At 41.0% G+C, this 27514-nt stretch overlaps 1 long non-coding RNA gene across 1 annotated transcript in view; it reads left to right on the forward strand.

Annotated features, from left to right (window-relative positions):
• The window catches only part of LOC109365845, a 118131-nt gene that overhangs the window by 77095 nt on the left and 13522 nt on the right, over positions 1-27514 (forward strand). Inside the window, exon 3 of the long non-coding RNA XR_002111621.1 lies at positions 15230-15313. This is a non-coding gene — a long non-coding RNA (uncharacterized LOC109365845). The remainder of the gene's footprint in view (positions 1-15229; positions 15314-27514) is intronic.

Consider the following 27514-nt stretch of genomic DNA (forward strand, 5'->3'; position numbering starts at 1 on the left):
AAAGCATTCATAGTTTGGCATCCAGCTTGGTGGAAAGTCATGGAGAACTGGTTGCCTGCCTGCCCTTTGTGACACTGAAATTATATTCCAAAATAACTGAATTCAAAAGTTTATAAGTTTGGACATGAAGATAGTTATGATCTTGGCCAAGGTTATTCATAATGAAGAAACCAAAGAATGTCCTTAGTGCAAAAGATAGAACTAGAAAATAATTTCTCAAGATGTTGCAGTTAGTTGATGCATCAGCATTTGGTTCAGCCATAGCAAAGTGAGTCTCAGGATGTGTACTTATCCTGCACAAAGCTCTTTTTTTCCCTGTGCATCTACAGGAACCATCGGTTCCCTGTGAATCTGGGAAACGCAAATTCTTTACCAGCAGAGAACCCCATTCCTGTGCTTCTGTGTATATCCGATTTTGCCATAAGCCAATTGTAATACATCATGAGGTACTTTTTCCTCTCTTTCACTGTATATGCTGGTTAATTTACAGATACCTTAAGAAAGTGCTTTAGGGCAAGGTTATTGAGTATGTTTTGGTTTGTGAATCCTTTGAAATGTACAGGCCGTGGGTACTTCTAGAAACATCAACTATTGTTGAACAGCCTAAATAGACTTGCTTTCGTAGTCTCAATGTGAACCCTGTAGTTGAGTTCATGGATGCAGACTCTGGCTCAAAAGCTGCTGCTGCAAAGCTATGATATGAGATGCTAACCTGGCAGCATTAGGGGTTCTCCAGGAGTCTGCCCACCTGAGCACACCACACTTTGCAGTACAGCTTGCTTAAATGATTCCAGAAATATGAATTGAATGTTATAAATACTGCTCCAAGAACGTGCCAAGACTTTTTGATGCTGAAACTGGTGCAAAGCTGCAGAAGCGCCACTTAGGTCATGCTTGTGCATGCCTTAAGTAAGCAGAGCTGCTATGCAGCAGCTGAAAAAATGAGTTTTCATAAATGAAGAAGAATGAAGAATCAGACCTTTTGGCTACCTTCACGGCTAAACTGGCTTTCAGAAATCCCTGGCTGAAATTCTGAATACAAGCAATGCTAGGACTTCATACAGCACTTGGGCATGTCTTTTAAATGCATAGATAGTTGTTTGTAGTAGAAGAGCCCCCACGTGTTTTCACACTTGTATGTAAAATTTCCACCCCTTTAGCAGTGATTAGACTCATGCTGTTTGACAACACGCACAAGCACAAAGTCACTTCATACTGTGCAAAACTGATCGGGGGATGCCGTTTGTGTCTGCTGGAACATATTTAATCATTTTCCCAAAGATATCCCTGTGATATGAATGGTAACAGGATGTTTATAACAGAGATAAGGCTGGGATGAAATCCTATCCCTCTCTGGGAGCTAATAAAAGCAAAGATTTGGAATTAAGTATCACTTTCTCTGAGCTGCACACTAACGAGGAAATGGGGTCAGAAGGGCAAGCTGCAACATTGTAGGCACTTTATCTAAAACATAAACATTACTAGAGTGCATTCTGACCAAATTAACTCTCTCAGATCTGCAATGTTAGCATTCCTGTAGTACTTAAGCCTGCCAGCTTTACTGCTCCTCTGACTGAGGGTTGAACTCCAAGTTGGGGCTGACACTTGCAAATAGGGCTCTTGGTGGGGAAGGTCATTGAATTATGCAATTAAATGTCTTCCAAAGGAATGCCAATGCCAGTGAAAAGGAGAGAAGGGAATTAAAAGAAAAAAAAAGGGTAGATGGCAGTGTGGAAAGAATCTCTACGGAGCCAGAGAGAAATCTGCTCCACTTGGATGTGCACAAAATCCTGAAAAGTAAAGCTTTCTTTGCACAAGCAGTAAAAACAGAAGACTTTGCTCTTTACTGTTCACTGCAGAGCGCTTGGATCAGGAAGGTTGGGCTTGAAATCTCAGCCCTCTGCAAGCTCACTGCAAAGTGAGCTGTTTGATTTCAAGCTGGGTGTTTTGTTCCTGTGCAATGCCAAGAGCGTCCTAAAATCAGAATGCAGCTTGAGGGGGAAAGCAGTTTGTCAAGGTAGTCGGGCAGCTATGCTTGGTCAAAATCTTTCTCGTTTCTTGCGAAGCATTGTGATTCTTCTAAGAGCTGCTCACAGATGCTCAAACCAAAAGCTAGATACCATTGTTCCAGGCATCACCCAGATGTCTCATCACAAAAGGCAGAAAGGACTGGAAGCACATGCTATCTCTGTACTTGCCACAAGGGATCGGTGGAGCTGATGCTATCTCCGCTGTGAAAAGAACAGCAAAGGCCTGGAAAGAGAAGGAAGGTATGAAGGGAGGAATGTGATATTAAAATTAGCACCTCCTAAAGATCAGACAAGCCCTTGGGAGCAAAGTTACTTCTCTGCTCCCTTCCCAGAGCAGAGGAGAGCAGTATGTGCCCCACACCATTCTGTGGAGCAGATGGCTCCCCGCAGTCCTCATGGATGTCAGCCAGGAGGTGTGGGAAAGCTCCAGGGCTCCTCCCTGGCCTGGCTGCAGCTGATGGAGTTTGGCATCTCCGACCTACTTGAAATGCTGCCCAGTTTTCGTTTAGTTATTTATGTAACTTTGCATTATGGTCCAAGGTAAAAAGAGGAGGATTTTCAAAATGTGCTCTGGCAAGAATTTTTTTGCTAGCAGCTTGAACCCTTAGATTTTCGTTGCTTTTAGTTTTGTTGTTGTTTTGTTTTAGAAGGAGCAGACCCTCAGGGTCTCCTAAATCCATCTACAGTAGCTGTCAGATCTCAGATCTTTCTGGGATCCCTGAGAACATCACAGCAAGGAAATGGATGCCCTCCAGGATAGGGTGTATATGGTGAGGCAGCCCTGGAAGTATGGGACTGAGGGCACTTGGAGTCCTCACATTTTTCCCACATAGGCAATCTAAAAATCTGGCAATTCCCCCAATCTAGTGGTAGGAAAAAACACCAGAGTGATTCTTGTGGGTTGTTTGTGATTGATTTTTCCCAGAACCTGTACCAAATATCAGCTTGAAGTTCATTCTGTAGAATGTCCTCATCTCAATGGTTTGAAACTTTTGTGATTATTTATTATACCACCATTCTTTATTTTCTCAGTTCTTTCTCAAAGAGGTGAGCTGCAGCCATCCAGTCATGCTAGCAACCTGGATCCAAAGTCCCTGTCCCTTCTTTTAAAACACTAAAGCTACCTTTTTTTCTTTTTCCCGACCTCCTTCCTGAGGAACCTCTTAAGTTTGTAAACCTGTTTTTTTTTAACACAATCACTTGAATTCTTATCGTAATTCTTCATCTATGGCAAAGAACAGTGTAAATACCTAGAGTGAAATCTCAGCTCTTCCGGGAACAGTTAGTCCTTTTTTGTTTGTGGTATTTAGTGTTGTAGATAGCAAAGCTATCAGAAGAGGCTTTACACAGCAGTGCGTATAAACAAGCCATCCCTTTGTTAACTGATGTCCATCAGAATCTTCTTTACTGCTGCAGAATTCCCTGGCTGGGCACCGATGTGCCCTTGCAAGGTGCTTTGGCAGTCTCCAGGGCAGCAATCATGTTGGAAGCTGAGTGGTGCTGTGGATTAATGAGAAGCACGGACTGCCAAGGGATTACCCTGCCAGTTTATTCTTTCCTTGCTTTGTTTCTCAGTGGCCCAGCTTGGACCAGCTTCCAGCTGGATCCGGGCCTTTTGGAAAAGGAAGGGGGCTGAGTGCTGTGATTTGCTACAAATTGAGTATTGGGAGGGGATGGAGGGGGAATGGGAGCAAGCTGAGAGAGGTTCTTCAGGTAGCATAAAACCACATGGCTGGCTGGAGAGGGTGCTGAGCACCAAAGAGTAGGACCAATGGAAAATTAGCCATTTCCTCACATTACTCCCTCTGGTACAGTGTCAGACAATTTTTCAAGCCAGGTCAGATGGGTTGTTTCACACTGGCCTTTTATATTTTCAGGAGCATGAGAAGTTACTGGAGTTTGAAACCATGAACTGAAACATGAAAGCTTCTTAGGCCTGCCACAGGCAGTGTAACAAAGCTGTTTGTATTCAAGAGGAATTGCGAGCGTGTGTTAATCCCCAGCACTCGCAGGGATCTCACTAGGTGAGATCTGCTCTCCTTCCAAAGGTTTCCTTTCAGTTTTCTTTTCAAACCGCAATCAAAACTCTCCTGTATTTTGAGATTTAAAACATCCAGTGGTTCACTGATTTCATATAAAGGGCCTCTGTGTGGGGTATTGTACACGCATTTAAATACTTGGAGCTGGATGCCCCTTCCTGAGGTGAAGCTTGTGGGAGGAGGCTGTGGAGTTTCACTCTGGCCTCTCTGCAGGGGGAACGACATGGTGCTGGGGTTTCTGACTGTGCAGGGGCTTGCTGGGGTGCTGGTGAGGCTGCTCAAGCGAGGAGAGCCAGTTGGACTGGGGCAGGTGTTTGTATTGCTGCAGCTCTGTGGCTGTGCAGGGAGCTGGTCTCTCAGCCTTGCACTTCTGAAGTAGCCATCTTCTGCCAACAGCTCATCAGGCTACAGTGCATCTGATGCTTTCTGGGCTTAATATCTGGTGCTGGAGGTGAATCTGAGGAATGTAGTTGTTACATTGCTCTTCCAGTATTCCGTAACTCACTTTGAGGGAGGATATAAATAAGGAAAGTATAGCTTCCTGCTTGTCTGATAGCTGTGTGCAGGGTGAGGTTTCCCATGTCCTTGTCATACTGCTGCCTGCCTTCGCTCTCCTCTGGGCTGCTCACATTCTATTTGTGTTTGTGTGGGTTTGAGATAATATGGTCTTGCTGGGCTGGGGCCAGAATCATGCTACCCTCTTCAGCTCTTCAGAGCAGCTGTCAGAAAATTGTTTCTGAGCTTGGTAATGTCAGAGGAAGCCAAGCTCAGCATCTGAAATAATCAGAGTATCCTGATAAATAAATATGTCTGATGGTGCTTCTATACTTGGCTTTCTTTTCCTCATGGTTGCATGAGGAAGATTTGAAAACAAGCAGAGTACAGACCAACAAAACATAAATCTGTCTTAAAAAATTGCTATTGGTAAGCCAATCTCATCCTTCAGTGTCTAAGCAATAATTTTTGAATGCATCCTTCTGGCAAAACTAGATACCTCATTATTACTTCAGTAGTTAAGTTTACGTCCGCTTACCCCAAATGACTGAGTGAGCACCCAGGTCTCTGAAAACTGCCTTGACTTTTTTTTAATAGTAATTATTGTGCAAACAATGTTTTTATCTAACTGGACTGTAAGCGGTTTCCTACCACCAACCACCCTTCTACAAGAACAGTGAGGTATTTCAGTTTGAAGACAACTTGCAGGTATTTTTCTGTCCTCTTGAATTGCACTCATATAAGAGTTAGTTTACATGGTATAAATTGTGCATGTAATCCTTGAATTCTAAACGATGTTGGAAGTGGCCATGTATTTATTAATTTGAAACCATGTAGGTTCTGTGGTATTCATGAAAATTGTTGAGACTGGCTGGTTTCTTTGAATCCTGCTGAAAGATCCAGTCCTAAGATCACTCTCTTCTGCAACAGTTACAGGCTTGATGTAACGTTAATTAGTGCTAGTGTCAACTGGGATCTGCTTTGTTGTCATTTCTGCAAGAATTAAGGTGTAACTTGTGCTGAGTGTAGCTATACTTGACAGATAATCTGTTTCATCCCAACCCCTTTAGGGTATTTTCTCTGTAGTAATTAAGTCTTTGTTAGACAAGAGAATCAAATTTGGCTCAGTGCTGATTTCTGCACAGAAGTTTAGTCAGTCACATGCACAGCATGCACCCATAGGATCTTATTGCTACCTGACACCACTGGTGGCAGTACCAAGGCTGTCCACCCAGCAGTCAGGTGACTTTCATACACAGTTTGCTTCCGAAGAGCCTGAGATCCCCACAGTGAACTTGGAAACTGCTTATCTCCTATTTGGTTGGCTGGGCTGAAGGTGCACAGCTTTCCTGCACTGTAATAGGGCTGGGTTAATGCAACTCTGGGGAGAACATAGATTCATTGGACATATCTCAGTGAAGATCATGGCACTGTTCAACATCTTGTGTGTCTCTCTCCTGTGGGACAGTTTGCTGTAGTTAGGAAAATGAGGTCTGGGCTCTACTCCCACTTCTGTCATTGGCTTCCTGTGCCGCTTTTCATGTATTATCAAAGGTTGTGTTCCTGAGAAGGCTATTTGCTTAGCCCTGAGCTGCTGGCCTCCCTGGCCTTTGGTTATCCCAGTGCAAGACAGGACTTCCTAGACCTGGTGCTATTCAGTTGTACCCACAGTAGAGTGTTTGAAACTAGGACACTAGCTTTCTGATTTTATAAAGGGCCAAGCACAGAAGAGGTCTAATTGTAGCTGAAGAACCTAGAACCTAACATTAATGGCAGCAGTAAATGTAACATGGAAACTGAGACGTACCTTCTCAGTGGTTCCTTTCCTGAATTATTCCTATTATTCTGACTAGGAAGAAGTCATGAGTATATATGCTGTACATATCATATCTTTTTGCCTAAAAGCATATTTAGACATGAGGAAAAACTTTTTCTCTCAGAGATTGGTCAGGCACTGGAATGGCCTGCCCAGGGAGATGGTGGAGTCACTGTCCCTGGTGATGTTCAAGTGGCATCTGGTTGAGGAGCTGCAAGATATGGTTTAGTAGCTTGTGGTGGCAGTGGTAATGAGAAGACGGTTGGACTAGATGATCTTATAGGTCATTTCCAACTTTATGATTCTGTGATTCTATGATTCTAGTTAAAAGTTTTTGTGGGGCTGAGCCAAAACCCTGGCATGTTCTCCTAGTGAATGTGATGTAACATTTCCCTAATATTCGCAAAGGTAGAAAATCTGAACTTCAGAGTAGGTGAACTTCCTGAAAAATATTGTAGTCAATGAATTTCTACATTATAAGGTCCTTCTCACACTCCTTTCCTGTGTACCTTTTCCTTTTGAAGTAGAAAGCATATTCATTTTCAAAGTAGATATGTGCAGTCAGCAATGATGAAAATGAAGGTAACTGTCAAAAACATTGCCAGAAGGGATTTCTCCACTTCAATTTCTGCTTACATTATTAAGACAAGTAAATTGTTTTTGTGGAATGTTTCCTTTTTTTTTTTTTGGAAGGACTGCTGATAAATGATGTAATATTTAAGGCCCTTCTCCATAGCTGTTAGAGGCCCAAAATTTCTATTCCCTACACTACAGTAGACACAGATGCCAAATAAAACCTTTCGCTGACTTTCATGATTAAATGTGATGGTATTGCAGAGGGAAGTGAGGAATCAACAAATATTATTCTGAAAATAATAGATTGAGCTGTCCCACACCTTGCTATTTTTCGGGCCTGTTGCTGTTACAGGGATTGGAAAGAAGTCATGTCATTTCATTGTTGTCATTGGTTGGAGCCTCCTTGTTTGTCTCTCTTTTTTTCTGTCTGGATAAGCAATCTTTAAGGGAAAGCTGATTCATAAACTCGCAGCATTTTAGACCTAGGATGCTGTTATGGCCACTGAACAATTAATAGATGTGGGATCACATAATAGCTCTCACTGACATGGAGAGAGAATCCACCCATCTCCAGCTGCATTGTTGTTTCACAGTGACTTCTGGTTGGATCTGCAGAGGGCTTGCAGTAGGCAGAAACATTATACTGATACGGTACCATGAGTTTGGGTTTTACTCTGAAGATCAGTTCAAATGGGAGAAGAACTGTTAAGTTAACCAGAAATTAGCTAGAAATTTCCAAAGTACTCGTTTATCCAAACTTCAGTTTTTCTAAGAAAAATATAATTTCTGTGAATGCAAGAAGAAGGGGGAAGAAGTTGTTGTGATCAGCCTTTCTGAAAACACCCGAATCCTCACCCAGTGTTCAATATTCCACTCAAAGAACTGCTGCATGAATTCAAACAGAAGCAAGCACTGGATTTCCCCGTGGCACGAAAGAACCAACTTGTTACCATCAACACAGTTCAATTATTGTGCCTCAGGATGCAGTGTACCTGAAACATATAGTCTTGCATGAAATACAACCAGGTTGAATTTAACAGCTGCTTCTCAGGTAGCAGCTGCTGCAAGGATAAAACAAGAGAAGCTAAACGTGTGTGTGATTCATTGCACTGAGGGAGCCTGACTTAGATTTTGGTTTGGATGCAGCCAGCCTAACTTCCTGGTGCGACAGTGCTTCCCAGGAAAACTTTGCATGTTCTAGGTGGAGGTGTTGACTTCAGCGCATGAAGTCAAGTGATGTTTAGCAACAGGCTTTGATGAGAGCAGGACCGCTTCTGTCAGATCCTGAAGACATTACCTAACCATCTGCTTTCTAAACTCCTGGGAACTGCCCAGCAAAGAACTAATGGAGCCAGCCAGAAACATGCTCACACCAAAATGAGTTTTGCTGAACACCTGGAGCCAACACCTCAGCTGCTGAACGTGGGCAGCAATGACACTAAGCTAATTTATAGCAGCTGAAGATTTGGCCCAGGAATGCTATTATATTTCTATTTAGAGCAGTGCTAGCAATTTACAGGAGTTTGTTATTAGGAATGGGCCAAATATTTCAGAGGAAATTATGGAGTAATAACAACCACAGAAACTAAATTAGTTGTTTTTAAGTTATAAGAGCATAAAGTAATAGCATCTGACACCACTAGCCACCATTCTTTTTTGCGCTGTTTAAAACTTCAGATGTGCTTTGCCAAACCAATTGTTTCCAAATTCTGTCAAAAATATTGTCCTTGGGCAGAAAGCTTGGATGCTAAATTTCAACCCAGAATGATTTTTATGGCTGAATGACAGAAACCTTGAAAAGGGGATTTATAATGAATACAACCTTAACTACTGTGGAGTGAACAGTGCTGCAATTCTCATTAGCTGAGCTTTTTTTTTTCCCTTTTTTCTCAGAATTTCAGAGGGTGGAGCTGACTATAGGAAGTAGTTGACTGGCCTGTAGTCTTCTGTCATGGCAGGAAAGGAACTCAGCAGCTTCGCTTCCTCTTTCATCTTTGGACATCTGTGTAGGTTCAAAGATTGTTGTGGGTCTGAAGCAATAGAATTTCAGAACATTATTTGGTACTGTGGTCACAAGTGTGGGCAGGCTGTGTGGCTGTGGCATATGAGCTGAGTGTTGACTCCTGTCCTTTTATTAAATGAGGTTTATTCACTAGGGGCTGGCAGAAAGGCTTTGGATTTGAAAACAAGCCTTACCAAAGAGGGAGGCAGAAAGACCTGAAAGTGCAAAGGATCTCCAGGTTCATGTTCTGCTCAGTTTTGCTGCTATACTCCATATTTTTCAGGTTATGGGAAAAGAAAAGTCTATACTCTTTGAAAATGTTAAACACCAAGTGTACAGGGTTGGAAGTGGGAGTGGAGAGCCAGCTGGAGGATTTCTTTCTGTTTATTTGGACTTTTGCTTCTCATGAATCGTGAGTGCAGTCACAGAGCTCTCACAAGTGGCTACGTGGATGCATCTTCCATCTTTAAGGCATTTCCTCAGCATGGCACAGAATTCAGTGCAAAAAAATAAAGCCTTTAAAAACACTTTGTTATAGAAACATAAGGTTTTATGGCTCCATGTAGCCCTGAAGTAGGATTGTGACCTTCCTTTGAGACATTCCCAATGTAAATAGCGCTGTAGTTACTGAGCTTCACAGCCCTCTGTTGGGACTTCAGCTGCGGTGGCAAAAACCAGATGGAAACTGCAAGCCCGTAAGTAAGAAATGAGTTATATTGTCCACTGGGTCTCCCCAGAACTGTCTCCTGGGATGGGAGGATGGCACATGTGGTGAGTAATGTCATAATCATCACAGAGCAGAAAACAAGCAAAAGGTTTTAGAAGTCTTTCATCTCTACTTTCTCAAGCCACAAATGGTGAAATCCTCATACGGCTTGCTCAGATTGCTTTTGAAAGATGAGAACTTCCATCCTCAATGGGAGAGGCAGAATGGGACTGAAATTGCCCAGTTAATGAAGAAACCATTAATAATAACTTCTTCTGCTAAAAGCTGTTCTCATGGTACCTTCTCTTACTGCCTTTGGTAAGAAGGGAGAAAGTTCAGTGATCCCAGAAAATCTCTTCCATCTGACTATAAAAATTATTCAAATTCTTACAAGACGAGAGAGGGTTTCCCCAGAATGAGTGGCCCAGCTCACAGTTTCATAGTATGCATGTACTCTGCAGTCAGTGGTTTTAAATGTTTTATCTGGCTGCTGGCAAGCTGCCTTTCAGGAACTGGCTTTTTTTTGAATTGCTTTGTTGCTGTTATTAAGTAGAAGACAACTTTCTGGTGTTTAACTTAGGAAAAAGTAAATGAAATTAAAATACTTAACTGTTACCTGGATTGGGAGGAGGTAACTTGTTCAAAGTGAAGACTCAAAGTTGAGTGCAGTGAGGTGTCATCACCCAGCCCTTGGTACGTAAATATGTTAGAAGCATCAAAGTAATAGGAGACTTGAGCTGGGATGTATTTCAGCAGCTTGCTGTAGGTTGTGCATACTCTGCTGCCATCTGGCTAGCATCAAGCCCTTCCATCCTACCTTGGCAGTACAACAAGGAAGATTTCCTTGCGTCTGTTTTGTGGGTAGCTGGGCTATCATTTCATGCAGTTATATGCAAACACTTGCAAATCTTGCTGCTGTGCCACCGTGCAGCAACTCTTGCTGCAATCTATTCAGTTCAAAATCTGTGACTTCATTTTTTTTCTCACCTGGGAACAGTCCTTTAACACATTTGTTCACCCTCTTAGTCTTGAGCAATTTTCTGACTTCAGGCTTTGACCTGCCATTGTGGAGTTCATGTGTGTGACTTCCATTTGACTGTTAATAGGGGGGCAGCTTAAGAGAAAGCACTTGCTAGCATAAAGGTGTCAGTACATGCATTTTGCTTTTGGACCTCCTTTTCCATCTGCCCTGTGCTTGCATAATCCAAAGAAGAAGCTGCACCAAGCCTATGCAGGGCAAGGGGAAGTGACTAAACACAGTCAGTGTTTATTTGCTATCCTGTTACTATCAGATGCAAAGAAAAACTTCAAAGCGATACATAACTAAGTTAGGTGATACACCAACAATAATTAAAACGCCCCTGCAGGAAGTCATGTCATTGAAAAAAACAACTGCTTCAGAAAGCAATAACATTTTTCTGCCAAAGGCATGTGAAACTACTGTATCTGGGCCTTGACTCTAAATAAATAAATAAATAAATAAAAAGATTGGTGCTTGCTTCAATCCAACCCTGCTCAGGACAATTGAATTTGATTCTGAGACTGCGCTGCCTACAGTGGTGCAGAATTAAACCCGTGGGGCAGGGTGGTTTTGAGACATCTCTGAGCAGAGCAGGCTCAAAGAGGAGGAAAGGCTGTTGGAGGCCATCACCATGCGAGATGCCCTGTGGGGGAAAAAGCAGAGCATTTTTATTGAATCAGATGTTACCTGCCTTCTGTCTCCTGGTTTTCTGCCCCATGTGAAGGAAATCAGGGTGCAGTACTACTGAGAAGTTCGTGGGCAGTGAAGGGGTTCTGTGATCCCTATCTTGGTTATCTGAGCATAAAGAGCAGTAACAGTGAAGTGCTGTTAAGACACTGCTGAGTGTTTGCAGTGTAAATCAATGATGTTCAGGTGGAAAACACAGATGGTTGCCCATCATGAAACATCGCATTGGAGGATGCACAGAGACAAAGGCAACTGCCATCTCCACACACTCCTCTGCACTATTACTATGTCTGTTTCAATTATACCAACTTGTTCATGTTCTCAACCAAGAGCAAGGCCCAAAGCCCAGCAAGCCAACAAAAAAATACCAGTCGGGCTCTAGATCACACTACTGCACTGCATTTGTTATAGCTAGAAGAAATGCTCTTTTCATAACTTGTTCTTGTTATTAAAAATGGTCTTTGTCGTTTGCTTTATGGCCCGTATAGCTGTAGTCCTCTGTAAATGCCATAGATGTAGTGCTCTTTTTGTTTTCTTGTTTATAGTTGTCAGGATTGGAAAGAATAAATGTTTGTGAATCAGTATTATACTGAGTTTGGACTTAAAGTCAAGTTGCAGTCCTTATCTAAAAAGTAGCAATTGTAAAGAGAAGCAAATTGTTGAGATCTACCTGTAAGGAAAAAAGAAAAAGCAATTGCTGCTTTTAAGCTTTAAGATGTAGGTGCTTTAAAAAAATAAAAAATAAATAATTGAATGCGTGTCACTTTGAAGAGAGAAGTTGTTCAGAGCTTGAGCAATAAGCCCCAACAATGAAGTTAAGTTACAGACAAAACCCATGTTTTATCAATCAACTGCTACTTTTAAGTTTGACAGTTTTTCTAAGCAGGAAAATGTCAATTACATAAGATATTTGAACCTGTGGAAATAACCCATGGAAACACAAAATGTCTGTTCACACATCAAAATGATCCAGACTTGAAGGAAGTTAAAAACCAGAATGCACTAAGGAATTATCTGACGGAAAAATGGAAACTTTGTTATGAATTTTCAAGAAATATTGGCTAATTAATTTCTTTGGTGAGTTTATTAGGTTATTTAGGATTGGAGAAAATGAGGTAACTTCCCTATTTTTCCTGATGTGTAACAGCTATGGAAACACTTTGAAATGAGTGTCCCATCGTTATGAATTCATTTGGTTATCCTCTTAATAACAATGATTGTACTCAGGCACTTTATATGAATGTTACATCCCATCTCTTTCAGGTGCTGTTTGGTCACTTCATTGAGCATCAGCTGGGTCTTATTAAATAGCCATTAAGGAAGGAAGAACTAACTACCTAGAAACAAAATTGAAAGGGAAAAAAAACTCTAAAAACACATAGTCTTAGAGCTGGAAAATTAGTTCTTATGGAGTAGAAACTTTTCTATTTAATCTAACAAAAATACTGAAATTTACTGGTATAGTGTATTGGTGGATGCAAAAAAAAAACCAACAATCTGTCAGGATCCTAGTTTGACAAAGCCCATTCAATTCCGTTGAGTCAATGTTCATTTTCTACACTAAGACTGCCTTTGTGGGATGTAAACAAGACAAGAATTCGGTAATGTGTTTTATTAGATGCAACTGATGTAGCTGGAAAAAGTAGATAAACTTCCAGGCTTATGATCTACTCTTCAAATCTGAAGAAGTGTGTGATTTAATGTAACATGTTTTGAAAAGTGTGTTAGAGCAAACTACCAACATCTAGTAGAGCCAAAGTAGACTGACTATGTGCAGGTCAAATAAGTGGTAGCAAGTTTGCTATGAATTCAAATGCCACTTTACAATGCCTTTAATTTACATGTGAAGCTGAACAAATTAGGATGACTGTATATCTGCAGTGAAAGCCTGTATAGAGTTTTGATGTTGTTTTACTGCTCTGATGAAAATAAGCAATCTGCTGTTAAAACTTTAGGGATATGAATGCAAATTTAATGCCTGAAATTATATAGTCAAACAAATACATTTCCAGCAATGAGGAATACAGCTTGTAGCTTATTAACATCTCTGGGAAACATTTCTTTTTTCCATGGAAAATTTAACGTTGTCACTAAAGACTAAACATTTTTAGTCTAACCTGGAAAGTTTTCAGTATGAGGCTGAAACAAGAAAGTTTTTCAGCCAAAATCTTCCTTATGTTGTAGAATTTTTTGTTTTCTGTGAAAACTTTCAATTAGCTAAAACAGACATTTTTTTTGTCTTGAGAGTAAATCTGGTAGAAATATTTAATAGCCTAGATAAAATTTATGTTAGGAGGAAAATAAGTTCTACAAGTTGAGGAGCCTCATCTTGCAACTGCCCTGGGCATAAGTCATCCAGAAGACGGCGTTTCTGCCTTTTGCCACAGATTTCTCTCATGCCAAGGGAATGGTGATGCAAAGCCAAAATCTTTTGCAAACCCACTGCACATCAATGCTGCACAAGTTACTAAATGTAAAGCAATTTTATTCCAGACCTGTGCTTGGATTTGTCCTGCCCAGAAAGGTGGCCATGGGGTTACTCAAGAAGTAACTCAGAAACAATCTGGGAGCCTACAGACTAGTTTATAGCAGCGAAGCAGCGCAGCGCTGACAGCTCTTTCATTATCTCCTAATGATAAAAACAAACAAACAAAAAAATAACCAAAACCTTTGTACTCCCCCTCTGTAACCAGGGTGAATGAGATGTGCCCATGTGTTCTATTGAAAGAGTGCAGCTCTGCTGAGCATATGGGAGTATTTTGGTGGAGGGAAGGACCCAGATTATGTGTTTGCTGAGGTGCTCAGTTGCATGAGCAAAGGCTACTCTATGAAGCAAAACTCAAGAGCTCAACAAGTCTTAACTTTGTTAATGAGGTTTTCAGAATTAACTCTGGCACTATGAACTACTCAGTAATTGCTCTTGCTCATGACGACACTAACTAGCCTTCGCTCAGTCAGCCGGGTGAATGTGCTGTGAGGCTCTGGCTACCTAGAGGAGAGCCTTTTTTATGGTTATGGAGTGCTGTCTCTGATAGTCATCTTAAAGCAAATTCCCATCAAGCTGCCTGACATCACTGGATATGATTACTGACACCTGTTTAGTAAATAATAAAATTACATCAGATCTTTTCAGCACCAGGTTGTTAAAAGAGCCTAGTACAGATGTAACCTCCAGTATGAATAGGAGAATTCATTAGGCATCAAGGTCTTTAAACTCATCGGGACTAAACAGCACTTTACCTCACACCATAACTGTTAGCAAGTGATTTAGTGACAAGGGATTGATGAGGTACATTTCCCTGGAGGGCACGGTAAATAAATTTTTTTGTCCTGAAGCATTTTTGCAGAAATGTTTATGTATTCAAGTATCCAAAGTTAATTCATTTTCAGTAGTTTGACAGATTTTTTACTTTTTTTCCAATGACCAATGAAAATCTTGTGTGAGTTCATCTCTTTTTACGGTATTATTTTGAACTTTTCCTGCATGATCTAATCTCACAGTGGAAAACTAAATAAAAGTTTATTGGTAAGCAGGAATGAATTCACTGGCCTGCTCAGCTGGCATTATAGATGAAAACAATGCTTTGACGTTTTGGAATAGTACTTTTCCATGGTTTTGGAAGTCATGATGGTGATGCTTAGCAAATCATTTGTATCATTTCCCTAATTGTGCCATAGCTCTCCTTAGGAAGACCATCAGTATGATCTTAGCTAATTTTCAGATGTCTCATTTGTATTGCAAGATAGATTTACAAAAAAAAAAGCCTCTAGCTATTCTAGTTATCACACAGTCTTTCTATTTCTCTTTCAAGGTTTCTTTACGATCTCTTCAGTTTTGTTTCTTCTTGTTTCTGCAGAGGCTCATGCAGATGTGAGTGATAACATGAGGCCGTCATAAGGCAAGAGTCATTTGTCTCCAGACATCTTCCAAATGGACTGAGGTAGGAGGATTTCTGTTCTTCATCTTGGGTACTCCAAGCAAACAGCCTAACTCACTAAAAAAAAATGAGGTTTTAGTATTTGGCACTTCAGTTTATATCAGGTAATATATCATCATAAATAAACTTTCCTTTGTGGGAGGTGTTCCATTCACAGTGAATTGATTCAAAATGAAATATTTTACTTTAAGGTGTTTTTCTGTGGAAAATTTTCAGTGTTGGTTTTTTTGTTTTTTTTGTTTTTTTTAGTTAATAAAATGGAAATTTTCATAGAGAGAATTCTTGAACTTTAATCATATTTTGAAACACTCATGTTAGGTTTGTTGCTGGTTAATTAAGCAGCACTTTACTTTATGCCCGTTAAACACAAATACCACTACAGCTGCTGATCTAAGGCTTCTAAATGGCAAAATGTTTAGCCTGTAGCTTGATATATGACTAAATTTATCACAAAATTGGAAAGATATGGATTTAAAGGGTTGACTGTTCAGTGGTTAAGGAATTGGCTGGATGGCTGCTGTCAGAGGATTGTGGTCAACTAATCTATGTCCAGTTGGAGGCTCGTGATGAGTGGTATCCTTCAGGGGTCTGTCTTGGGATCTGTGCTCTTCCATATCCTTATTAATGGCATAGACACTGGGATTGAGTGCATCCTCTGCAAGTTTGCTGATGACACCAAGCCGAGAGGTGCACTTGACACAACAGAAGGAAGGGATGCCATCCAAATGGACCTGGATGTGTTCAAAAAGTGGGCCCATGAGAACCTAATGAGTTTCAACAAGGCCAAGTGCAGTGTGTTGCGTATGATTGGGGTAATCCTAGATATGATACAGGCTGGAAGAAGAACTCATTGTGAACAGCCAAGCAAAGAAGGATTTGAGGGTGTGCTGGTGGATGGAAAGCTGGACATGAGCCAACTTTGTGCATTTGTGGCCCAGAAAGCCACAAGTATCCTGGACTGACTGGATCAAAAGAACAGTGGCCAGCAAGGCAAGGGATGCGATTTTCCCCCTCTATTCTGTCCTCCAGAGTCCTTAGGTCAAATTTCCAGGTCAGTTTTTTTACTTATGTGTGTGCCAAACTAATACACCAGATCCTATGCTGTAAGGACACAAATTTCTCTGCCGATCGTTACTTTTTGCAGAGCTTTTTATTATAATATCTGCCAGAGTACAAGTCCTGTTGTGCCTTTGATAAAATGTTGATGTAGCAGCTTCACCCATTCACAGCAGATGGGTGGTTAATCTCTTGTGATTATGATGGCGAAAAGTGAGAAGATTGTTTGAAACAAGTGCAGATTCCATGTTAAAGAAAGTCTCCTAGAGTAGGCCTGATGCAGTACATCCTTGTTGCATGGTTCTAACAAAATGAAAGAAAACTGCAATCCTATTTGGCCAATGTGCACTGAAGCTTCTCAATCTTTATTTGCTCATTGAATCAAAAATGTTTCTGCATTATGTAAATGTCCTTCTTTTTTGTTGTTGTTGTTGTTGTTGTTGTTTTAAAGAATTTTGCATGCAAACCTCAGAAGGTATATTGTGTTTTTATGGGTGAGAAGTTTGTGTTTTAGCAACTTCATACACATGAGGGAAGTTGCCCACTTCCTATAAAAGCATAGCTTTCCCAGTAACACTGTCTCTGATGTTGCTGCCAGATAGATATCTCCGTGTGTACCACCTCAGCCTTTCTTAGCAGATGTAGGATACTGCTGTTATAGCTCTTTCTGGCTTCAGGTGCAGGTGTAGAGGTAGTGCTGGAGGAAATGTATTTCACCAGGGCTTTGATCTCCCCCAACAGCCTGTGTAGTAGGAATCTCGTACTTTGAAATTTATGATCAACTGTTCATTTCCACTGAAAGTTGCACTTTCAGTAGTCAGGATCTCAAATGTACTGAGATGTTCAAATCACTTTGTGATGACTAAGCCCCCTCTGAAAATGGGATTTAGACTTTTTAAGTCATGTAAGCGTTTCTGCAAATCACATGTTGGTTCATGAAGTAATGGGTGCTGATGCTTTCTTTGGCAGTCACGCTGATGTTCAGAAAGCTTCAGCCAGTTGTTTTCCAATCCCTCCTAATATTTTGAGTCAACAGTCATGTCTGTCAAACCTTTCCTATAGCACTTGCAAGCCTGAAATACTTTTTCAATGTTAATAAGGATGGGAGAGGACTTTTCCTGTTCTGGGAACAGTCTTAGCATAATAGTTTTCTTGTGTCCATTTAAGATCTGTTCTGCCGACAGGATGGAAAAAAAAAAAGGCCCAGCAAAAATAGTAGTTTGATTTTGCTGTTTTCTGTACATGCATCCCAGTGGCAAACGAACTTTCATTTGGAGAAAAGTCCTGGTGAAAGAAGAAAGCAAGAAAAGCACCAGGATTACATAGAGGCTGTGAGGGAGACATTCCTTCTTCCATGAGGCCTATCTAAATCCCTGTTTGAAATACAGCATATCAAGTTTTAATCCCCAAAGATTTCCTTCTGCGTGCTATTTGCTCAATCTATTTGTTTCCCACCCACAAGAAGACAGAAAAAGAACATGGAGTCCTGCTTTTATGCATGGTGTCTTTTCCCAGGCGTTAGGAGATTTTTGACTGCGACAAACTTCCCACTCAGTTAACACCTCCTTATCTGAAGTCCAAGCACTTGCATATACAGACTAAGCTGGAGCGTGACTGCGAAGCACAGTAATGTCCAGAGTGGATGCTCTTGCTCAGCTCTCTCCTAGGGATTATTTAATGGCTTGTTTCCCAAGTGGATTAAGCTGGACTTGGTAAATGCACTATCAGTATCCGCCCATGCAGACATTGATAAGTATATATTCAAAGACAGCTGGCCTTAATTTCTTCTCAAAGTTAGACAAGCTGTAGAGCAAAGATGTTTGAAAGTGTCCGAGAGGCTTAGCAACACATATGCCATCTGATTTTTCACAGCATTTGTGGTCCTCTGAAGATCATTTCTAAAGACAGCCAAAGTTGACAGAGTGTTTGCAAATATTAATTCCAGTTTTGAACAGCTGTTTTAATCAGCCTAACTTTGTTCCCCTCTTTCTTGCTTGTGAGGATGTTTCTGGTTTATATGAATGTCTGTGGAATTCATACCAAAAGCCATGCATTTGCACCAGCACCTGTGCTGTCATGGGCCAGCCGAGAATCAACAGCTCTTAATGATCACTGAAGCTGAGCAGCTTATTAACATCTCATAAACTGTAACAGATAATATCTGACAACTATGACTAAAATAGAATTTATTTTCTTACTTTTCTAGGACTTACCAAAAAAAAATTAGAAACACAAATGAAATGTTAAAAATTTTTGGTTTTACCCCACTTGCGTTTTTCATCTACATACTGAGCCATAAAAATATCTTCTAGCTAATATTTTGAAGGTTAGTATTCCTAGTTGAGACTGGGGGGGGAGGAAAGTATTTTTAAACATTTTTTTCCTTTAATTGCTTTGTCTTTATAAGTATATTTACCCAATTATATTTTGAGAAATAATTTACAAAAAAAAGCAGGAAAAATCTTTTTTTTTTTTTAAAAAGCAGCTCTCCTAACTCTAATTCCCTAGACTTGTAGTATCAAGCATATGTGTTAATGTTTGTTTTCATTCTGAAGAGAAAAAAAATTGATTTCCTGTTACAGCTGTATCATAATGATATAATTACAATATATTTTGATTTGCATAGAATTGCAATCAGTCCAAAGAAATGAAAATCGAGCTTCTTAGATTTGCTCTTCATAGGCATCGTTTTGGAAACCTAGGTCCCAACCACAATGCAACTGGGCTAACACTTTGCCAGTGTATGCTTTGTGTATGTTCCTGCAGAAAGCAATGACCCTGGCTTAGAATGTATTCACAGTTTTTCTGCATAGCACCCGATGCAGTGTGGCTATTGTCTTTGGGATATTTGTCTTTACAGTATCTATTGCTCACAGTTTTCCTCTTGGTTTCAAGATTGGGTATAGGCCAGATGGAGCTGCAAGTCACAAAGGCAATAAATTTTGAGATGTTTGTTTGTAGGGGAAGAAAAGTCTGTAAAGAGACAGCTGGGAAGCAATATGGCATTGTGTCATCCAGAATACCTGGAACCAACTGTATTGGTTGTGTGTAGCAAGAGTGGAACCATGGAAAAGCAGAGAAAGAGCTTTTGTTTACTTCCTGGGGCTCTACATCTGCCATATTTCTTCAGTAATCAATCTATAACTGAACCTGGTTTAATACAGCAGAACTTGATCATGCTTATTTTTATGCTGTCATAAAACAAGTTTTGATCATTGCTGGTTGCAGCCGCAGTCAAGCATTTCTCAGCTATTGGCTTTGCTGCCTCTCTGTTCTTTTTATATAACACCGCTGAGGTTCAGTGTTCACATGGGTTATATCAGGTCAGCATTTAATTTCTTTCTTTTTTCATTCTTTCTCTTTCTTTCTCTCAATTTTTTTAATCAAAAAGATTTTTATTGGTGCTCTGGAAAAACAAACACAACACCACTGCTGTGAGTTTTGTAACTGAACCAATAAAAAATGAAATTCACTGATGGATTCTTTAATAGCAGCAAGCAAGCCCAGTTTCTAAATGGATTTTATACTGTGCTGCTGCATATTTAAAAAAACAAAAAACAAAAAACAAGATATAGTGCAGTAACCCAGTACTAAGGGGGCTGTGTGGGAGCAGGCACCCCCAGACCTCTTCTTCCTCATCCACAGAGCCTGGAGAGCGGTTTGGTGCTAAATATAATGAGGAGTGGAATTTGATGAGCCCAGGTGCCCTAAGCCTGCTCTGAAGTACTCAACTGACTCCATTTGGTGTCACCTTTAGTGGCTGTTTTTCAAATGCTCCACTTGCATATGCCCAAGGTATTGCTTTCAGAGCCTCAGCAATTTTTATAAAAAAATATTTTAAACCCTTCAATTTAATGAAATGGTCCTAAAGAAAACATTTAGAGCAAGGTTTTCAAAGTCATTTAGGAACCTCTGGCTGGAGAAAATGCCAGCTTGGACTCTTGAAAGTATTGTAGCTTTTTATGTTCCCTGTCATTTCTTTTGGAGGCTTGTCCCAGAGCCTGGTAAGAACAAGGGGTAGGTTCGCTTCAGTGGAAGAATCGCTCAAGACCAACCCAAGACAACACTGTCACCTGATAGCAGCTCCTGTTTCCACCCTGAGGATGCCCATGGGGTGCCAGGGCCATCCTGTGGAAAAGGCGGCTCAGCCTCCTACCAAGCACTGCAGTGCAGCCCAGAGCACGACAGTGAGTTCCTGGACATGTGTCGTCTGGCTCCAAAACAAAGAATTTTGTAGCTTTTCAAAGCCAACCTAAGGTCTTGCTCCACAAAGTGCTATGAAAGTTGCAGAAAGCACTGACTGGCTGCTGGCAGGGTTGGTTTATAGGAAAATAAGCAAGGATAAGCACAACTGTAAAGTCCATCTGTTTCTGCGGTCTGGAGCTTGATAGCGTCACCTCAGAGACCATAGCTTTAGGGCTTCTGTCTGTTCACTGTGTTTTGTCCCCTCTGTTTCATGTCAAAAGATGCAGGGAGAGAGCAAGGAAAAGACCAGAACAGCGCTGCCCATCCTTTCCAGCTCACCTGGGGCTCAGCTGGGACCTGAAGAGCAGTGGGTAAATGGCAGCATGCTGAAGACAGCATCTTGCCCCAGACAGATCATTCTGGAAGGAGACAAAGGCCCTGAGAAGGGATGGAGATGCTCATCTTTCACTGAGCTCACAGACTGCCAGGATGGAGAGAAGTTGGGAATATGCTGACAATTTGGTTATGTGGGGCTTATCTACCCAAATTTAGGGTTATTATCTGCACCATGTTTCGCTCTGATTTGATCCAAAAAAATACATAGAACAGCTGTGGGGCTGTGAAAATTATTTTCATCTGTTTGGCTTTTAAAAATGAATTTACATCAATCTTTCCATGGTTCCTCCCACCCACACCCTCCCCTCTCATTTTAGCAATTCTTTTAGAGAGGCGAAGGAGGAGAATTGGTCCCCATCCTGCTCTGATCCTGTGGCCCATAGCACGCCTAGGAAATGCTAGGTTATCTAATGAGGGTTGTTGAGACAAAAGCTGCACACAGGCTCAAGCAGAGAGGTAGCTCCTCTCTGGGGGCATGGTGTGGTTTTTTCTGCCTTTTAGTTTGCCCTGTGCAGAGAGAAAAGCAGTAGATGCACTGACTGCAGGCAAGAAGGGACTAGGGAAGGCAGTGCTATGGCTTCCACTTCTCTCTCTTATCAGTAAGAAGATCCCAAGCAGAGAATGCAGCGCATGGAGGAGTGGCTTCAGCCTTTCCAGCTCCTTTGATTCCTCTGTTCACAGCATGTCTGTTCTCTGGGGAATAGCTTTGGAGGGGAGAGGCCCCCCTTGTGTGACATACATACTCTGGTGTACACTAGGGTCCCTCCTTTGAGTCACTATGCAGCAGCCACTGCCAAGCCCAAGGCTTCTGCAGATCTTTTAAAAGCCGTGATCCCCATGGCTGTGGATTATTTCACTGTATTGATTTGTCTTTTGTTGTTTAGTTTTGTGTTTAACAGCAGTATTTTTCTTTGTGTCCTTAACAAACCAGTGAGAGGATAGCTCTCTTCCCAGGCTCCTGTAAAGGATGCATGTGTGTGTGCATGTGCATTTGTGCGTATGTAGATAATCATAGCCTGGTGAAGTACTTCTGGCTTCAGATGAAGCTATGTTTTTGTTCATGGCACTATCAAAGTTCATCTCCTGTGGACTGTAATTCCTAGAATCCAAAGGAGGGAAAAGGAAAAAATAGCATCGGGGTTTTTTTTGGTGTTTTTTTCCTGTGCTAGAAGACCATTTAATCTTCGTTGTAGGGTGAGAAGGTGAGGCACCAGACCTCAAAGTGAGTTGCAGTAGAATCCTGGCAAACCTCCCGCTTTGTAAACTCCATCCATACGCAACACTCATCTTGTGCCAAGTTTGCTTAGCTAAAAATGACTGGGCCCAAGTTTCAAAAGTGGCTATTTGGCAACAACTAGCACTGTATTATTTTTGTCTTAGCAAGGAAAAAAAATCGTATTGTGAATGACAAGGAAAAAAAGGCTGGGGTCCCTCCTTCTGGGTAGGCTGATGCAACTTCATTTCTGTGATATTGCCCTCTCCATCTCTGTTTCTGTATCCAGAGATGGAGCGCATCAAATAACAGACTGGTATTGCTGTCACAAAGCAGTAATAGTAGCATGCTCACATTCTTTATGCCCCATCATCACTCTGTCTCTAAGATCAGTTGAAGTCTGTGGAGTTGAGCCAATTTTCCTTGGCTTATCTGTCTTCCTATCTTGTTTCTCAATTAGAGGAAGTAAACGATCCTTTTGTTTCATCTCTCCTTTCTTTGGGAAATGTTAAAGATGGGCTCAAATTGCAGTGGAGCCAGATGGCCAATGGGGGCAAGGAGGTAATGCAGGGCCTTGGAACTGACGGCCTATTCCTGAAGTCTGGATTTCTGGCCTGCCTGCTTCGCTCTTGGACTTTACAGGCTTGCAGCAAGCTGGAGTACTGGGAATGGAGGAATCAGGTTCAACTTCCATGCTCTCCCTGTAACAGCACCTGTTTATGATACTTGGCAAGCTCTGGGAATTAAGTTCTACTATTAATTATGTTATCTCTAGTCTGCCTTCAGGAGTACTTTTAGTTATTTATTAAAATCATAAATGAATAAGAGGAATAAGAGAGTAGGTGCTGGCCTTTACTGCACATCACCCTCGGGTTATGCCATCTTCTAAAGCATTCAATATAAACTGTTGTCAGAGAACCTTTCAGCAGGCTTCCCCTTGGTGATAGCTGACTTAGATGAGGTAAAAGGGAAGCAGAATAAATTAGCTCTGAGCTGCCGTGGCCAGATTGCTGCCAGTACGTGAATGAGGCTGTCTGCAGTGAAATGGTGTGCCCCATCACTGCGTGCGCTCAGATTGCAGAATGAGGCGCTTGCACTTGTGGTTTTTCCCTGTTTTTAATAATGAATGACATTCCTGGTAGGCCAACATACTGTGGTGAATGACAGCAGCTTTCCCACTCCCTTCAGTGGGATTTTACTCTCGATGCGCTGAAGAGAATGTGAGGGCCAAGATTTTCCATGAGTGCAGATGTGAAGTGCTTTAATTTTAAGGCACCAAAAATCCAAATCTCCAAAAGAGGCATAACCCAGGGGGAGGGAGGACAGTTGTTCAAATCTTGTTAAAACCTCATCCTGCTGTAGGGTCTCAAGTTTGGCATTCAAAATCATTAGCACTCTTTAAATTTGGCCTAAAAATCCCTATGAAAAGTTACAGCACGTGCTGAGTAACTACTTTTCACAGTGTAATAACTTGGCCCTTTCAAAGCATAGGTTTTAGAAGTGCATATTACTGACTAAGGGCTTGCCAAATTTCTTTTTTCCTTTCCATGCTCCAAGTAATGATTCATGGAGGCTCATCAATTTTGTCTCTAATAAGGTGCTGCTATCCTGTTCACAGAGGTAAAGGAAACTAGAACAAAATTTCGAAGAAAGATGTTTTGTCTGAGAGCTTTGTCATCCAAAGCAATACAGGAAAAGTGTTTTGAGGTGGAAAAAAAAACAGCATGTGGTACTACAATAAAAATTGTATTTTCATGTGAATTTTGCATTTGCAGAAGTACCAGATTGATTGCATTGATGCCTGGCATACAGTTTGCAAAACAGTAAATAAACTGTTTGCTAACATGTACATGATGGACATGTATATCATGGTTTTGCATATGTGTGCACATCAAACTCTCCTGAATAACCTAAATGGTGGGCTGGACCCACTACTGTGAATCAGTGGATTCTCAAGCAGTGAGTTCATTCATGGTTTACTTATTAGTAAAGAGCAGCTCATTAATAAAATCACTGTTGCTTCTGGTAGAGCATGGGTGTGCCTGTCCTGAATGAGTGTGATGGCATCAAGCCCCTTGTGCCCACTCCTAGCAGCATCAACCTTTTGGGATGTTTCTTGGAAGAGTCTGGTGTGTGAACGTTACGTCTCATTGGATCACGTTTGTGTGTTCACCATGGCTTGGCTTTGTGCTCAAAAACAGAATCCAGAAACCTGAGCACAAAATCCAAGGAGGTTAATTAGGAACGAGGTTCAAAAATCCCTTCAGTTCCTACAAGGCAGCCTTGACTGATTTGAAAAAGACTTTTCTTTATTCTGGTGTCTTTTCTGATTCCTGTAAGAGCAATTACATGAGATAAGAGTTCAGCTCTTCATCTCTTTCTGTTTCCTTTCAAGGCTCTGATAACAAAATCTGACCCAGACCTCCACAGCCTAGTCGTTTTTTTTCTGGAGTCTGAAAAAGACCAAGTCTACCTCGCTAGAGACCTTAATTCCTGAGTCTCTGACCAGCCAGACAGTTTACTTCAGGGTATGATCAGATTCCAAGCCACAGTGTGAAAATGTCAAAGGTCCCTGGAAAATATGTAATTACATTTGAGATTTGGAGGAAACAATTAATGAAATGGAATTTCTTGGCCCTTTGCTCCATCGGATGATATGTAGTAGCTTGCCTGTGAGCTGAAGCCTGAGTACACGTATGGCACAAAAGAGTTTTTATCATTTTAAAACTTAATTATATAGGCTGTAATTAAGCTATATACAAAATGTCTGGTTCTTTGAAGTATATTAATTTTTGGGAAGTTCTCAAGCACCCAGTAGCTGCAGAACAATCATGAAAGAAGACAAGGCTTGAATAATGATGACAGTTGCAAGCCACAAATAATAGGAACAACCTTTCCAAAACAAAGGGCTTCACATTTTCCAAAAGTAGGAGCATTATTATTTGTGTGTATTTGCAATTTGTACATGCCTTGGAGGGACTAACCTCAACTATAGTGCTTGAAATAATTGTGGGATGACATAAACGGGCACTTTTCTATTGAGGCAATCATTTTTCTCGCAGCATGCCAGTTTTTGTTTACTATTCAACAAATGAAAACGAATAAAAGTCTAAGTCGAAAATAACCAGGACAGGGTACTTGCATAAGCTAGCGTTTTTTGTCTAAGAAAAATAAGAGGGAGGTCTAAGTGGACATTTAGTGCATATATTTCTGTATTCCTTGCAGAGACTGAGCATACCAGAGGGGCAGCGTTCTGCTGTTTATCTGTACAGCACCTAGCAAGAGCATTGTATTGCAAATGACAGAAGTATAGGTCATGAATTTAGCATTGGTAATGAAAATATCTTCTTTGTTTTGTGTGGCCTCTACTTTAATAACAGGGTTCTGAAAACATTTTCTTTCATGCATTCAGAGATGAAGAACTTTATTTCTTCATTTGAAAGGCTTCTGTGAGCTTTGAAATAAACACGCTTTTCCCTGGACGTTTTAACTCTTTCAAATTCCCTCAGATCATTGGCATGCTTTATCTGGCAACAATTGGTCCAGAGTCAGGATTTCAGCTTCTTCTCTATCTTCTGCTGCACTCAAGTGACAGCACCCTTTGGAGCACTTCTTCCTTCTTCTGAAGTCAATGACTCTGGTAAAATTTAAGCTGGTTTTGGTGTGCTGATGCCTCTAGGGAGCAGAAAGGAGATCTGTGCCTCTCTGAAGGAGGAATCTGCACTGCAGGCAGGCATTCATTTTGCAAATAGCTATGCTGCTTGGAACAAGGCTTCTCACTCCAGTTGCTTGTTCCCACTCAGCACTGGAGGTTTCCAATCCCATGAATCTGCTAGTAGAAGAAATGAGTTGTGTTTTTCCTATGCTACTTCAGGTAAAATCTCCAAACTTACCTTGTTTGGCAGACAAAGTGATTTGTGAGCCCTCAGATGCCTCTTCTGGCACAAAGAGTCTTCCAAAGCTTGCCCGCAGTTCTTCCAGAGATTCAGTTTCAAGACCTTAATATTCCTCCTGAAGACTTCTCTTTACTTAGTGCTCTCAATAAAGGTTGACTCAAAATAACTTGTTTTCATTTGACTTCCTCTGAAACTACTGGAAGAGTTTCATTTAGCTGTGGTCTTTATAAATAGTTCCCACTGTAAAATCAAGAGCGAGATTCTTAGCTGAATAGGAGTCTCTTTAATACTGAACTCAGGTGTGGAGTACAGAATTGTTCCTCTTTCCTTCTGTGTGTGAGAACCATCCATTTGCTGTTTGTTCACAGCAATGTGGAATTTAATGGCCTATTCCTCGCTTTCTTAGCCACATTTCCTAAACGCAAGTTATAGTCTGGGAAATTGGCTGTCAATCCAATAAAATCATGTGGTTGCATTAGACCCCTTTACACTTAAAGGGGCTTAGAAACAAAGATAAGCCTGGTTAAGTGGAAAACTCTCCGTATTTGAGTAACAGCCATTTATGTTTCTTTATTTTTCTTTCCTTCTCTCTTTTCTGAGGGAGTTCTAGGACCTGCCTCAATGAAGGAAAGCCAAAAACTACCCTAAAGTTTGACTTTAAACTGGAAGGGTGAGATCGTGGGGATACTTATGTGAACTCAGGTTATTTACTTAAAACATTCATGTCTAGAGAGGAAGAATGTTCTTGAAGTGGAAACTTAAATAATCTTTCTTCATCCAAAAGCACATGTTGGACATACTCCTGTGTATTGCAAAGTCCATATATGTTTAGCTCTATTAAAACAAGCAAGTCCATGGTACCACACTGGAAGTTTATTGTACATTAAGAGTCACATCAGGGCAGCTGTCTGCATGTGATCCAAGTAGGAATGCCCTTTATGTTTCCAATTACAGACAATGAGCAATTAATGTGCTGAAATGGAATGAAAGGGAGGGACTATTTACAAAACCCCTGCTTCTTTCTCTCCCTATAGCCCATAAATCACTTTCAAAAAGAATGACGAACAATTCAAAAGTTGCTCAGAAGCTGGAGGAAATTAATAATAGTGGGTCTGTGTGCATTGCAACAAACCTCTCGTTTTCATAGTAGCAAGCAGGAATTCTCAGACCCAGGTCCATGTCCACCAGCGGCATCCCGCAGTGTGTCTCGGGCTGCAGCAAATAATCCAGTCTTTTAAGGTGAGTGTACGAAATCCAAACCTTTCTAGCTCCCCTCCTAATTGGATTTATGAAATTTTGGTTCCAGTGGGGGAGGCTCAGAAAGGGATGAATAGAAGGAAAGAGCCCTTTTTGGTGTGTTTTTAATTGCCCTCCAGTATGTTGTTACTTCCAGAGGTAAGAATTAAGCTTAAAGTCTCGCTGTGCCAGGAATGTCTAAAAACATAGTTAAGGCAGTGC

This window comes from Meleagris gallopavo, chromosome 2, assembly GCF_000146605.3.
Source record: "Meleagris gallopavo isolate NT-WF06-2002-E0010 breed Aviagen turkey brand Nicholas breeding stock chromosome 2, Turkey_5.1, whole genome shotgun sequence".
NCBI lineage: Eukaryota > Metazoa > Chordata > Aves > Galliformes > Phasianidae > Meleagris > Meleagris gallopavo.